The sequence below is a fragment of the Lepidochelys kempii genome, chromosome 6 (assembly GCF_965140285.1).
Source record: "Lepidochelys kempii isolate rLepKem1 chromosome 6, rLepKem1.hap1, whole genome shotgun sequence".
Classification (NCBI taxonomy): domain Eukaryota; kingdom Metazoa; phylum Chordata; order Testudines; family Cheloniidae; genus Lepidochelys; species Lepidochelys kempii.
In genome coordinates, this window is record NC_136385.1 from 56,521,145 (window position 1) to 56,537,018 (window position 15,874).

The 15,874-nt window shown below is 39.7% G+C and overlaps 1 protein-coding gene across 9 annotated transcripts in view; it reads right to left on the reverse strand.

The window, feature by feature from the left end:
- Window positions 1-15,874, reverse strand: part of LRRC4C (leucine rich repeat containing 4C) — an 850,059-nt gene that overhangs the window by 675,419 nt on the left and 158,766 nt on the right. For 7 of the 9 annotated variants that reach the window (XR_013635945.1, XM_073348031.2, XM_073348035.2 and 4 more), the window contains exon 2: window positions 9,917-9,969. The exons of the other annotated variants lie outside the window; for them this stretch is intronic. The gene's annotated coding sequence lies outside the window, so the exon portion shown is untranslated. The remainder of the gene's footprint in view (window positions 1-9,916; window positions 9,970-15,874) is intronic. 9 annotated transcript variants of the gene reach the window in all.

Genomic DNA, 15,874 nt, shown 5'->3' on the forward strand with positions numbered 1-15,874 from the left:
ATTTATTTGAGCGTAAGCTTTCGTGGGCTACAGCCCACTTCATCAGATGCATAGAATGGAACATATAGTAAGGAGATATATATATATATATACACATACACACATACAGAGAACATGAAAAAGTGGAAGTAGCCATACCAACTGTAAGAGGCTAATTAGTTAAGATGAGCTATTATCAGCAGGAGAAAAAAAAAACTTTTGTAGTGATAATCAAGATGGCCCATTTAGACAGTTGATAAGAAGGTGTGAGGATACTTAACATAGGGAAAGATTCAATATGTGTAATGACCCAGCCACTCCCAGTCTCTATTCAAACCCAAGTTAATGGTATCTAGTTTGCATATTAATTCAAGCTCAGCAGTTTCTCCTTGGAGTCTGTTTTTGAAGCTTTTCTGTTGCAAAATTTCCACTTTTAAGTCTGTTACTGAGTGACCAGAGAGGTTGAAGTGTTCTCCTACCGGTTTTTGAATGTTATGGTTCCTGATGTCAGATTTGTGTCCATTTATTTTTTTGCGTAGAGACTGTCCAGTTTGTCCCCTCTGCCATGAACATTGGGAATTTGTTTTTATTGTGTCAGGTATTGGGGTCACCCTGCAAAAAGTAAGTGGCTGGTAGATGCCAGGAAGTGACCTTCATGCTTGTATGCTGGATGTTGGTGTCACAGGATAGCATTTAAGGAACCAGAGCTGCAGGGCAGGTGGTGACACAAACCCTTACTGGTCTGGGTTGAACTCCAAAGTTTTCTCACTAAATTCCCTCAGTGCTGTTCTCCCTAGTTGTGCACACTCTGCTAAAGCTAAAAAGTCAGAGATGTGTAGCAATCACGCACAGATTTCTAACCCTGGCACCACACACCTCCTGGGAGCAAGATATTTGACATCTTCTGGTCTCAAATTTGAATAGTTTAAAAAAAAAAAACCAACCAAGCACAGCAAGCAGAAAACAAAATGCAGTGCATGCAATTGGCAGCTGCCTCTCAAATCCCAAACCTCTCTTTTCCACTTCAAGATAGAACCATAATGTAACTGAAATAAACTTCTAATAATGCAAATGATATTAATTATCAATGTTTATGCCAGTCACCAGTATCAGAAGCAGAAGAATCTGAGCTGACTGCCTTGTCAGTCATATGAAAAGTTCTGCCTTAAATCAAAACAAAATACTGTCTTTCACCTCTGAATATAATTAAATGATTGTTTTAATGTTTATCTAGTCATTAAATGCAAACCTCTAATGGGCATCTGTGCTGCTGAACTGATTTCATCCTATTACATAATCTCTACCATTAACTGATTAATTAGTGTTTTCCTTCTGCACAAGTGTCTAGACCGGGCTAGTCAATAGGCAGACAGCAGGTCAAATCGAGACCACCAGATGCTTTTGAACGGATCACAAAATATTTGATGTACTTATTATCATTATTGTTATTGTGGTGTGAAAAATGTTTCTCTGGAGTCTGGACTTTTATCAAGAAATTTGGACCTTGACAAGAAATAATTGACTAGCCTGGAGGCTGACCTCTTCTATATGACAAGCTATTACATTTCACCCAGTTACCCCTGTACTGAGCCCAAATATTTTAGCCAAATGCAAGGTTATCTTCCGGAAAGACATCCAGTATTAATCTGACAACATCAAGAGATCAGAACTCACACTTCCCTTCATGCTTTTTTATGGTTAATCACTATAATAAAAATGGTGCTTATTTCTAATTTGAATTCCATCTATTCCATCTATTGTTTCTTGTTATGCCTTTCTCTGCTAGATTTAAGAGCCCTTTAGTACCCCGCATTTTCTCCCCATGAAGATCCTTATACACTGTAATCACTGTAATTCAGATTCCTTTTCTCCCATCCTGAGGAAAATTTCAGACAATCAGTGTTATGGCATATTTTACCAGGTTAAAAATAGAGAGGGGGGAGAGGGAAATAAGGTATTTGGATAGAGAATCAGTGGGCATAAATGCTCATTCACATGGAAGCCCAAAACTACATAAGGAGAAATTTTCTGAGGCAGATGGAAAAAAGTTTGTTGCCAAAAACTAAGAATGGGAGTTAAATCAGAAAACTTAATCCCCACAGTTAATGGGTGCAAGGAAAATTTTCATGCATATCCACCACAGATCACATCAAGGGGGTATGGTTCCAAAAACTGCTCTCCTTAAGGAGAGGGCTTTAAAAAATAGGAAGGGATGAGCACAGGAAGTGATGGGCCATTGGATTTCTGATGGAAGAGAGAATAAAGTGAAGAAAGCTTCTGTACCCTATCAGACCTGGCTAAAACAAATAGACTTCTTGTAGGGAACAACTCGAGGGTGTGATATACCTTTACTGCACCAGTTATAAAAAGTTATTTACACCCATGATTAAGTTTCTTGATTGAGGCTATTTGGTCAATATGTTCACAACCTTGACGGTGAAAGCTTTCTTCTCTGTATCTGCTTCTCTCATCTTCCAGGTCACGAGGCTCAGGAAGAAGGGCTTTGAGAAGCAAAGGAATGTGACACTAGACAGACCCATAGCATGGGCTCAGCATTAATGAAAGGTAAAGAAATTTCTACATGAGAAGTGAAAATATGATAGGGAGACAATGGAAAAACAGTGGACATTCTGTCTGATATTTGAAGGACATAGACAGCCTCAAGTCTGGTCATGCTAAATTACAAATGGCTGAGGACATCATCTAACAGAAGATAATTACAATGGCAACTCCACATATTACATGTTTCAGGAGCTACTGGAATAGCAAAAAGATCCACAAGTCTAAGGCAGCAGTCCTAGCATAACTATGAAACCTAGAATTCTGCCACTGTGGCAACAAAAGCCTTCAGTGTTCTATGATGTGTTGTCATTATCTCCAGTACTTGTGAAACTGAAAATCTTTTTCTGCAGCACCAGCCTGGGAGAGCAAACATCACTCCAGTACAGGAAGGAACTTATATGTCAAACTATATAAACTCCATTAAGGCTACACAGCTCCTATGGGTGACAAAGTGACACTGACAAAGGAAAATTCCCATCATAAATATGGAAAACATAAGAACTTTGTATTTATTCTAAAAGAGCCTCACAAATGAGGATAGACCTAATCTATGTGTCAGAAGTGACAGCTGTCTTACAAGGAGATTTGCTGTTAATAGCAATTTTGTACTAGTTTCCGTAGCAACTGCCACCTCACACTTCTGTCTCAGACACAGAACATCTAATAATAATAATAATACTTTCCACTTCTATAATGTTTGTCGAGTGAATAGGCTAGATTTTTACTGGGAAACAAGTTTGGCTCTCATTATGGTGTTTCAATTTACTCTGAACACTGATCATTTTGATGGGGGTGGGGGAACTGGTTTGGTAAGTGAAATTAAAATCACAAATATGCATTTGTTTTTTTTTAAAAAATAATTAAAGTGAACCTTCCCTTCTTCCAAACCCATAGCAACAATGGATTCTGGAAGGATGAGAGACCAACATACAGGAGAAAAAGAAAACAACACAGGAACAATCAGATGAGCTAGAACTCTGCTTGTTGGTCAGAACCTGTCCATTAGGAATCCCTTTAGCAGCATCTCTAACAGGCCCTGAGAAGGCTAGCAAATCCAGTTAATTCTTCAAGTCGATGATGCCCATTATTGAGCTCAGTTTTTGTACTAGCATAACTATTTCAGTTAAGGGTGTAATTTATTTTATAGAAATAGTTATACCAGTAGAAGCCCTAGTGTGAATGCTGTTGTACCCAGCTAAAAGTGCTTTTTATCCTCATCAATTATTGGGAGTGGATCACATCCACCCTGACTGAATTGGCCTTGTCAGCACTGGTTCTCCACTTGTAAGGTAACTCCCTTCTCTTCATGTGCCAGTATGTTTATGCCTGCATCTGTAATTTTCACTCCATGCATCTGAAGAAGTGGGGTTTTTTACCCACGAAAGCTTATGTCCAAATAAATCTGTTAGCCTTTAAGGTGCCACTGGACTCCTCGTTATTTTTTTTATCAATATAGCGTAGTCCCCTTCCGGTGCCGGAATAAGCTCTACACACAAGCACTTTTATAGCAATATAGCTGTGTCTACACTCTATAGTCTTTAACTATATTGTGTACCACTGTAACTACAACTTGTGTGTGTAGAAAAGCCTGCCCTAAGTATGATCTTTCAGTTAAATTCCAGACACTTAGAACATTACAAGTAAGTCAGTCCCCAGTGAGATGGAGGATAGAGTGAACAAGTCCGATGCAGTATGCTCTAATTGAAAGCAGGGTGCAGTAGTTTTTTTCCAGTATGTTGCTTGCTCTTTGAGGATATAAGGCTACATAGGGGGGTATGTCTACACCGCAAAAGATAATTGTAATGCAGGTAGTCGTACACAAACTGGCTTTAATGTAGCTAGGACAGGTAACAATAGCAGTGAAGATGTAGCGGCATGGACATCAGCAAAGGCTAGCAGCACAATGTGCATAGGGTTCCCAGCTGGCTTGTTCTGGGGTGGCTAGCCAGTGCTGAAGCCGATGCCCCCATGTCTTCACAGGTTTGTTATGTGTGCTAGACAAATTAAAGTTAGCGATGGTATGCCTATGCACACTACCATCACACCTTAATTTGCTATATAGACATGCCCACATTTGTGCCATAATGCAAATGCAAGGATCAGTCCGTCTCTGTCTCTGTTTCCAGTAGGTTATGAATTTAATCAAAATTCCTTTAGTACAGTCACATTTACAAGGCAGTACCTGGGTTTTAGATTAGCTGTGCTATCTCTGCTGGTTCTGTAGACCCTAATTCATTCCTAACAACCAACCCAGACTTTTCCCAAATGCTAATCGCTTCCCTCTCCCCACACTGCAGTTGGGTTGGGGTGATGAGGAGGTGGACAGTGGGGGAGATGCATAATAAGAGTTATCAGACACCTGTACAAAAGCAATCTCTGGCAAAGAATTAGTCAAAAATAACCAGAAGCTGGGAATGGGTGATGGGATGGATTGCTTGATGATTACCTGTTCTGTTCATTCCTCTGGGGCACCTGGCATTGGCCACTGTTGGAAGACAGGATGCTGGGCTAGATGGACCTTTAGTCTGACCCAGTATGGCCATTCTTATGTTCTTAACCATAGGTTTCTTTCATATTTTATGTTATTCACATGAGTAGAGCATTGAACCATTACTGTAAAACATTATAAAAAGCTTCACAGTGATTTAAATATTGGATTAGAAATATATATTTATAACATGTGAATTACATTTATTTAGTTGGGTTTCTTTTAAGATATTGCAGAATATTTCTATTGTAGAGTCTGAACCTGCTTTTACTGAAGTCAGTGCAAAATTCACATTGGCCTCAGTGGGTGCAGAAGAAGGCTTTAATGAAACTAAATATTTCTTCAATGACTGAGGGCATGGGAAGGAAAAGAAAAGAATAAGGGGATTCAGAGAATAAAGGAAAGGATAACTAGGAAAAGGTGACAGAAAGTTCAACATCATGTTTAGCCAAGATGAGCAGGTGCATAGGGACTAGAGTCAGAGTCATGGAAACCTGGGTTCTGTTCAAGGCTCTGCAACTGACTTGGGCAAGTTATTTCATATCTCTGTGCCTTAGTTTCTCCATCTGTAAAATAGGGATATTAATGCTTGCCCACGCCTGTAAAGCAGCTGAGGATCTACTGTTGAAATACACTATTTAAATGTTATTATTAATGCACAACTAACCTTCCTTCTCAAGAAAATGACTCTTTGGAAACCTAAAAAAATTAACCATTTTAGGGCAAATGACACATAATTTTTTTCATTCCTCTTTGGTCTTAGCAACAAGTTTCCTTATACACACAGAGACGTAACACAGCCATTCTTTACAGCCCAAACACAATAAGAGAACATTAACACTCCAGTAGGCAATAATGGCATTTTATTGCATTTTAACACTAAAAATGTAAATGGTTCTAAGACCACCGTGACTGTTGCTTTCTAAATGGCTGAATTATCTTAATTGTCTCAGAAGCAACAGTAAAAGTTTAAAAAAGGGGGAGGAGGGAGAGGAGAAATCGTAATGTTCTTTTTTTAGACCAGGGAAGTCATTTCAATCAACTGCAACAGGAAATCAAAATGGAAGGGAGATGGGTGGCAGAGCTGTATGTCACGCATCATTTCAACCAAATTACATGCATAGCTACTATGCAGAACTGAGCATCAGATACTAATCTAATTGAATCAAGTGGTAGTTCCAAGTTAGCTCAGGATTTTAGTTGTGGTAGATTGCACTGCTGTGCACAAGGCTCACTTTTGGCAGGAAATTCTGTGTTCTTGCTCCACGGTTCAGCAGCCTGCGGTGGGTCAAAGAGGTAATATTCTCTAGTCCCAGAGAGGGTGGGGGGAGAAGAGGATTCCAGCTGCATTTACTCACATAAGAACTCCCTGTTTACCAGTCTAGGAAACAGTAGTGGCATCTAGTTCAGAGGAAGCTTGCATCGTGCCAAGTTGGCATCTGCTATGAAGAAAAGGAAGTTACTGACAAACCGGTCACTGGTCTGAAATGGAAAGAAGAACACCGAGATTCTGTCCCAGCTCACTGCAAGGTAGGGACCTAAACAATGTTCTTGTCTTAAAGTGGTGATGTGGCAGGAAAGTTTAGCCTGAGAGAGTTGAGCAACTGCAGCCATGCCATCTCAGGCTGTCCTCTTGTTACAGTTTACAAACTAAGCAGAGTTGAGCCAGGTTGGTAGCTGCATGAGAAGAAAAAGCAAGATGCTACAGGAAATGATGTTGGCAATTGAGTGCATGGTGCTCTTCTCTGTCAAGATCATGCTAGAGGACATCATGCTATTGCTGGTGCTGTCTTTTGGATGAAATATAAAACCAAGGTCCTGACTATATTCCTAGTCTTTAAAGATCCTATGCAGTTTTTGGAAGATTTGTGCCCCAAAGTCCTAGCTGAATTACAGTATGGAAATTACACTCTCTCTGCCTAAAATTCCCTACTGATTTAATTGTAAGTATCTTTTTTCCCCCCCTGTAGCTCCTAAATTGTTAGGTAGCATTCAAGTGCCATTATAATGGTTGCAGCTTGCCTCTCAATTTTGGTGTTGGGTGAAATGGACTATGTATCTATAGCATACAGCAAGCAACAATTTTGTCAGTGTACATGAGCCCTAGGAAAGATGCTATGTGAATCAATAAATAATTGTTAGGTTTCAACAGCTCTGACATCTTTGCTTTACTTATTCTCAGTCTACTTCTCACTTTCTTTGCAGCAAGCATGATATAACTACATTTAATTAAATAAAGAAAATAATACAAAACTAGAGATTGAAAATGTCACTGGTCCAAGGAGCGGAGCTTACTGAATTAATTTTTGGAGCAATGCCCAAATGGCACTTCAGCAAGAGGGACCGGTGACCATTTTGAGGCCCCATTTCTCATGAAACAAAAGGATCAGTTAAATTTTATATCCTGTTGCAACAAGAGAAATCTACTGCATTTCAGAGTGTTAGTCAAGACTTACGAGAGCTAGACAATATGCTGTACAGCTTCAGTGTGCTTGTAATCCCAGTTTTCAAATGGCGTTTAGAATATTAACTACTGTAGGAGTTCAGAACTTAAGCGCAGAGGATAGTGAGCTCCACAGAGCATGGAGCATGTCTTCATTGTATTTGTTCAGCCTATGACACACAGGCCCATCGGTGGTGCAGTACTCTGTGTCATGTACGATATCATTGGAAAACTACAAATTTGCTGATCATTACTATTCTTGCATGGTGTATTTACAGGGTGTGTATAAAGACTTATGAGTATGTGCTGAAATTATATTCTTAAAATGTGTTTGGCAAGCAGTGCATAAACCCAATCTGCTTTAGACAAAGGAATGTGTATTTGCTTGTCATCAAGCAGCGACAATGAAAGCACATTTATGTAAAAGGTAAACAAAGACATCACACTTATAAGGGGGGAGGTTGCCTCTTGAGGGGAAACCTGACCATCAAATGAAATTAATTGAATCAACTGATTATATACAATATTATTGTATAATAGAAGTGTGTCAGGTCTTTTCTGAAAGCTAATGGCAACCTAGTGATTAATATCATTGTGATATGTATGTATTAACACTATATAAAATATGGATACTTAATGATATTTTGTTTTAAAGTCTGTGACCAAAACATACCGAGAAACTGATTCTCTCACAGATATCTACCTTTCTCCAATGAATTTAAGCAAGGTGTGACCCAAAACAATGGAAGCTCTATTTACATACAAATCAGCAAGTGGATGGAAAGTCTTCAGGAAAGGAAGAACAGTGTGAGGTCATCCTAAGTCTGGGGATAACACAGTGAGTTTGGAAAGACAATATAAGGAGAAGTAGAAGCCATCTTGGCATCCATCACTGGACAGACATAAAGGGGCTAGAGCTCTTGCAAGCGGTTCAGTTAAGGGGGCTGAAGGTGCTGGGAACCAAAGATTGGGTAGAAATGTACTTCAAGCCAAGGCCTTAGCTTGCTGAGTTAAGTCTTACCCACTAAAAAGTATATTTTTATTCTTGTTTATTTGTAACCCTTTCTAACTTTATTCCTTCCACTTGGCATCACTTAACCTATACTATTTTGTTAATAAATTGGTTTTATTTTTAATCTAAACCAAACCAGTGCTGTATTTGAATGGAAGTAAATGTTAACTCCAGATAATGTGGCAAACTGCTGTATATTGTGTCTTTAAATGAGCAAACAAACCTGATCATTCCTCTGAATGGTCCAGGAAAGGGCTGGACCTTGCAGAGCACACAATTTGGGGAAAATTCGGGATTGGGGAGTGTTGGGGTGATCTTGTCAGGTGTAACCAAAGCTGGTGGAAACCAGAGTGGGGATGTCATATTATAGGATGGTTTCTGGAGTCAAAGCATTGAACCAGGGCTGCATAGCACTCAAACACTTGGGATACTGCATGCTTGTCTGCTGGTTGTTGGTGTCTGAGCTGCGAGTCACAGCAACAGAGCAATTAAGACACCCAGGGTTACAGGGAAGGTGATGACACAACCCCTCACTGGTGTAGATTGCACCCCAGAATGTGACACAGCCAATAGAGGACACTGCATAAAGAAAAGTGATTGAGAATAAGTTAGCTAAAGAATTTAATTCTTAGCATAAATTATATGACATGCTTGTTCTAAGGTCATGTTAGACACAATCTGCATTTTACCTATGCACTGGACCCAAACCTGGTATTAGGAAGAACAAATATTGGATCCCCAAGGTGAACAGTCACTCTATGTTTATTTTAGGCAGGAGATAAAATGTCACTCCAGGGGTTGGTTGTATTCTCTATTTCTAAATATTCTTCCAGCTACCAGACTGAAGTTTCTGAATGATTCTTATTTTTCTGAGGCTCACACCCGCTTGTTGTCATCAGTACCACAACAGCTAATGTAGATTAGTGTAGACAGAATCCAAATGATCAAGCCAGTGCTCAGGAACACCTCTGAGGAATTATTTAAAGAGATTCCTAGTCCTGATATTAGTCATCTTGCAAGACTGCTGGAACAGACACACGATTCTTTTAAAAGCTAACATATCCATAACCATCTAGGGAATTGACAGTAAGCAGAACACAGCCACTCATGACAACAGCTGGATTCTTAATGCCTGCCACTTAAGATAAAGGAAATTTTCTTCTAGCTGTTGGCACTATAGCACTTGAGGTACACAGTTAATCTGTTCTGATTATATCCAGCAGAGGGCAGTGGCAAACACTGGAGCCAGGACATTGCAATCTATATTGTATACACATAGATTACCATAACTTTTCCTAACAGGAATAGCAACAACATTCCATGAAATATGATATACAACCACACAGGAATGCAGGTTTTTTCTCGAACTCCACCTGTTGGCCAGAGTTAGAACCCTGCATCATCATCAACTTGGTGATAAAATTTTGCTTACTCATTGTGGCTAGTGCAGCTCCTGAACTCCACCAGGAAATGAGAAAGGTGGATCTGGAAAGAGGAAATTAAGGTCAGAGATATCCTACAACAACCAGCACCACAGAAAAAGTTTAGGGTTAAGTTTATGTTATTAATTTCTGAAATAATAAAGACAAACTGTACGGAGGGGAAAAGTTTAACCTTCTACAACACATGTAGACTTTATTTGGAGCAAGATGAAAACACCAACTGCTCATTTGATGAATAACTTTGGTAAACAGTTCTTGTTCTGTAGTTTGCTCTAAATAAATCTTTTGCAAGTAGTAACCAAAAGATAAATTTTATTAGTCTGATTGGACACAGAGGTCACATGGTATTATTTCACTTCCCAACTGGATAAGTGTAAATATTAGAATTAGGTTTCCAGTGTTAATATTTTGAGTACAAGCTCAAAATTGACATTCCACAATTCTATTCCAATATTAAGTTAAAAGGGCCCAAATCTGGAAACACTGAAGTATGTACTCAAGTTCCATTGATTGACGCAGGTCTTAAGCATGTGATTAAGCCCTCTTCTGAAACAGGGCTGTTTTCCTGAACTGGAGTTAATACTGAGTTACAAGCAATAATGTTTTTATAATGTCCATAGAAAGAAAATTTTAAAAAGAGCATTAAAAAAAAGAGTCAAAACAACTTCATTAAAAACTGTTTGAATATTTGTTGGAAAGTGTTTTGCAATTCACCTTTTTAAGTAGTACTGTATCCCATTGAAACTACAGAGGCAATACAGACACCATGCAGAATGTAATTTGGTTGAACAGCAGCCAAGAATATTTCACTCAGCCATGGAAGTCAAGACTATTTCATACAATACATTTTCCCGATCAACCGATGAATAAATTATTTATGAATAAATTGGTTTATTATTCAGATTAAAATTCATCATATACCATTATTTGATATTTGTCATCAACCTGCAAATAAATTAACATATTGTCTCCATTATTTAACCAGCTCTAGAATTACCCAGGTAGAGTGTGTCTAATTCATGGGCTAACACCCTTCATCCTCATCAAACCTCCTTCCCCCAAAAAGAAGCCAAACTGGTGATATTTTGGTCCATATTTTTAGATGTGGCCACTGATTTTGGGTGCCCCAGCTGTCAAACTTTGAGTCTGATTTTCAGACAAGCTCCACACCTGCAGCTCCCAATGACTTCAAATAGAGTTATGGTTGCTGAGCCCTTACAAGACCAGTTCCTAGGTTTCTCAGACCGAGCATCCAAGAAATAGGATAACCAAAATCAGTGGTCACTTTTGAGCATTTTGGCCCTAATGATTTACTTCTCTTCTGAAAGGTGGTATCACTCAAGCAGTACAGCACCCTCTAGCACCATGCTGAGGTATCAGTTCAACAATCCCAACAAATAATGGCAACTACTGAATCACCGGCACAACCTCCTGCAGCCTCTAAATAGTTATTCTGAAATCTTCTATCCAAGCACAGAACCCACTTATGCTTGGTTGGCATGTGAAATCTTACGGACCACTGCAGAAGAGGATGAAGTACAGTCAAGGTATGGGAAGTGTTCTTGCTAAGCTGGGTGGACTAGTGGGAGGAAAGTAGTTAGAATGTGACATCCCAACATTGCCAATGTCTCCAGTGCACCTGGCATTTCAGGTACAAATCCTGCTCTGAGTTTCTTAGTAGCAACAACATATTTTTATAATTCATTGTTTTTGTGGAGAGAGGAGGGAAAAGTTCAGGCTTCCAACATTTTTTCTGCAACAAGCATCAACTACAGGTACCAAGAAGCATATGAAACTAATTACTTGGCATCTCAAGGTAGTTTAAAGACCTTCTGTGCAGTGCATATGAATGGTAAAACTGACAGATTGTTCACAATCGCCTTCCATATCTATTAATGTAAAAAATCAAAATTAATATCTCTGTTAAATTAAACCTGATGTGGTCTGAAATGCAAGCCAATCTGTTTTCAATTCTGCAATCACTCATTGCTCCAGTTTTATTAAATCTTAAGACAGAACAAGCTTAAAATGTATTAACTTTGTTAAACAAAGTCTGGTTTTATGACTCAAACGTCAGTCTTCACAGTTCAGTGAGTTCTTTTAAATGTTATACGACTCGCCTAGCTTACCTTGTCTGACAGCGATAGATCCTTTTAATTGACTTTTTTCATTAGGTGGCCAAGATTTTTAATATAAGGCAGGGTCCTCACCAAAACCCACCTTGCAGATTAGAATATGCTATCTGAGATTCTGCACGTTTGTTTCAGAATTATCTTTTACGGTGGGTGGGGCTTGACGTCTTGCCATTTTCATATTCAGAACTTGAGAGATGTGTGACATGGCCCTCATGTCGATTTCATTCTGCCAGACATAACAAACAGGGCCACATACAGATCTGGCACAACTCATGCCTAGATTTTAACAGCGTCTAATTTGTTGTACAGTCAACTGCCTGTTATATGCATTTTCTACCTGGGACCCAAGACACAGTAAATAACCTCCTGCTCCTCTCCAGCTCTTTCCTCTGCTCTTATTTTTCTTGCTCTGTGTATTCTCCTATCATGTTTTTGTGCACAAATGGAGGCTGAAGATATTTAGGAGATGTTTTTTTTTTAGTTTCTCTCATGGCATTTACTGCCACCTTTGTGTCATCCCAGCTGGTTCAATATGACTAGCTAATGCAAAAAAAAAGGGGAAAAGTGCAATTTTACATTTCCATTAAGAATATAAATAAGTAAATGTATTGGAGAACATATTAGGGTTCAGCTAGATCTCTAAGAGATTGAAAAGGGCCTCCAAACCAAGTACTCTCTAGAGACTTCTGAACATAAGTTTCATTTCACCCATACCTGGAACTACCAGAACTTCAGAGGCACTGTGGTGCTACAGAGAAATTTTAGTTCAGGTGCCCCCATGCTTCCATTTTCTTCTATGGGTCAGGCTCTGCAATCACATCTTCCCTAATGTACCACAGCAGTTGAACTGGGAAATACGTATCCAACAAGTGAGCCCAGTCAAAGAAGAAAAAGCAGACATGAGGCACCCTCTACCATTCAGCAGAGTTGGGGCCAGACCCACCTGTGACAGATTTAATTAGTTTCCCCCCAGCCTCAGGGGGTAGGGCTAAGGGGATCAGCAAACTGTTTAATGGACACACAGGCCTTATAACAACGTTGAGAGTGCATAGTCTGGAACAGAACCACAATGAGTGAGCAGGCTCCTGTAAAAGGCCCTGGGCTTGTATTTGCAGGATGCTCAGTACCCAATGCCCCATAATGAGTGGGGAAAGACAAAAGAAACAGAGACCAGCAGAGACTGAGAACAGTATTCCAGGGAAGTAGTCTGGGTGCTCTGTCCCAGAGCTAGAAAGATTCTTAAAGATAGCCCAGAAAGGAGCTGGGAACAAGGTCCCGAGGATAGGCAGAGAGAAGTTTCAAAAGGCAAAGGAAACTTTTGGTTGCTGGGACCCTTTAGTTGGGCTTTTGATACCCCAGAAGGTATTAAGTAAGTTTGAGACTTGGCCATAGGGCTAAACGACATCAGCAGAACAGACCAACGTCTGAAGATCCACCCCCAAAGGAAAATAAAGCAATGAGTGCCACTGCTTGGCTGGCAAGGGCGTTGATGACCCCATGACAATTGGATATGAGAAGTGAGATCACAAGACCTCCTTCCAGAAAGGAGGAATTATGGGGCAGGGAGGTTCGGATTCTTTCTTCAGTTGGGGAACATCTAACTGATCCTGAATTAAAACATTTTGATTCAGTTATACAAACCCAGAAGTTTCAATTCACATTGGCCCTATCCCAAACTAAAAATTCATTTTGGTTTTCCCTGGTGGAAAAATGAATTCATTTCTGCAAAAATTTTGCAGAAACCACATATTTTATAGATCTTTTTTCTAATATTACAGTGTAGGCTTTCCAATGTAGTCTACAAATGGAGTACACAATATAGCCCACTGAAACTCTTGGCTAAAAAAGGCCTATATTCCTACATCAGTGGGTTATTTGCCCATTAATGGCTAGAAGGCCTGGGGCTAGCCAACACTCATTACTAAAGGATGCACACCTGTGGGAGACTAGCCGTTTCCCTACAAAGAGCAGCAGGTGAGTGCAGTACACTGGGGATGCTCAGAAAACAGAGGGTGTGAAAGACAAGTCCTTGAAGAGACTTTGAACTGTGCCCAGCTTTGGCAAAGGTCACTAGGAAACCTCCAACTAAAGGGACAGAAACAGTGTACTGGGTTGGGGACTGGAGGGCCAATGTACGCATGAAGAGTGAATAAACTGCAGATGGGGAATGTTTTAATTTTCTTTGGACTGTCTTGACTGTATTTAAGGAACCCTTGTCAAGGATACAACCAGGAGGCCAGTGGTCTGCCTTTTATAAGCCTATCAAAAGCCAAGAATTATAGAACAAATTAGCAGGCAATGCATATTATTTCATAGTCACTTTTATTACTAGTAATTACATTATTTTAATGAAAAATAAAAGGCATCCCTTGCATAAGGGTCCACTTGAATCATAATGTTTAATAAGGAGGAGGAGGGACAGAGTCATGTTGGTGTTACAGACTTGCTTTTAACAGCTTTTTATTAATGTACAGTGCTATATTTGCCTTAACCCATTGGGAACTGAGCAGACTTTCCAAATGTGTGTGTGTGTGTGGGGGGAATAGAGGCTCCACAGAAACTCTACAGCCTTGGCTTTTTTTTTCCTCCCCCTCCTAACAGGCTACGGCTGGAGAGAAAACTTGGCTATCTGCCCCATATACTGAGCACACTACAGATGGCTCTTAGTCCTCTGCTAACCAGATTAGCTTTTCCCAAGTCATTTGCCTTTAACCTTCAAAACATTCCTCTCCTTGTCTCCATTGTCAAAGCTCTCTGCTGATTAAAAGTCATTTCCAAAGAGTAACTGTCACTTGATAAAGTGGTCCACAGTGGTCATGGCTTGGATCTACCCAAACCAGATGGAGCTGGTAAAAAGAGAGGTGGACCACAAAGGAAAGTATGGCAGTTTCTGACCTTTGCACAAAAGGCAATAAATCAAGCATTAGACAAATTGAGGCATATTGAGATTGGGCTGCTTAACAGATAATCCATTGGCCTTTTAGTCTCCTGGTCTCTTCTCTTCATTTGTTTTACTGCATTGAACAATATTGTACATCCAAAAGGAGAGGGGGGCAGATTTCAGCATGAGGGGTAGATTCACTGATGGATCATTAGCTGGGATGCTGAAGTTATTGCCCCTTTTACTTTCCTCTTGTGAGATATTTTTTATACACTGGTTAACTGCTGAAAATAGACAGATGGAAACTCAGCATACTGTTTCCTGTGAAGGAACACACCTCCCCAACTGTGCAGTGTTCTTTTTCTGGATCGTGGTATCAGCCACACTAAGGTATCTGTCCAAGTCCTGGTAGGAAGTTAATTAGTTTTGTTGTTCAAAAGGGAAGAATCATATCCACTGAACCATATGGTAAATGTACAGTATGAATCTAAATTAGCCACAGCATTTTACTCATCTCGCCCTACCAGGGTGACTACCTCAGTCACGGAACACAGATATGTTAGTGGACTGTGTCTGAATCTCTTATTTATAAAGGAAATCACAGCTTCTAGAAATAAGGCACATTTTTTAAAAACAGTAAGTGTGATTACCCATTGAAACAAACTACCAAGTGAAGCGATGTCTCTTCTGTCACTTGAAGTCTTCAAATCAAGACTGCATGCCTTTCTGGAAGATATGCTTTAGCTAAACATAAGTTATTGGGCTCAAGGGTAACAAGCTATAATGTAATGGCTTGTGATATGCAAGAGGTCAGACTAGATGATCCAGTCATCCATCTGATCTTAAACTTTATGAATCTATTGAACCAATTGGAGCAAAGAAAGAATCTTAACCCACTTAAGCGGCAATTAATTATTATATGAGTGCATGTT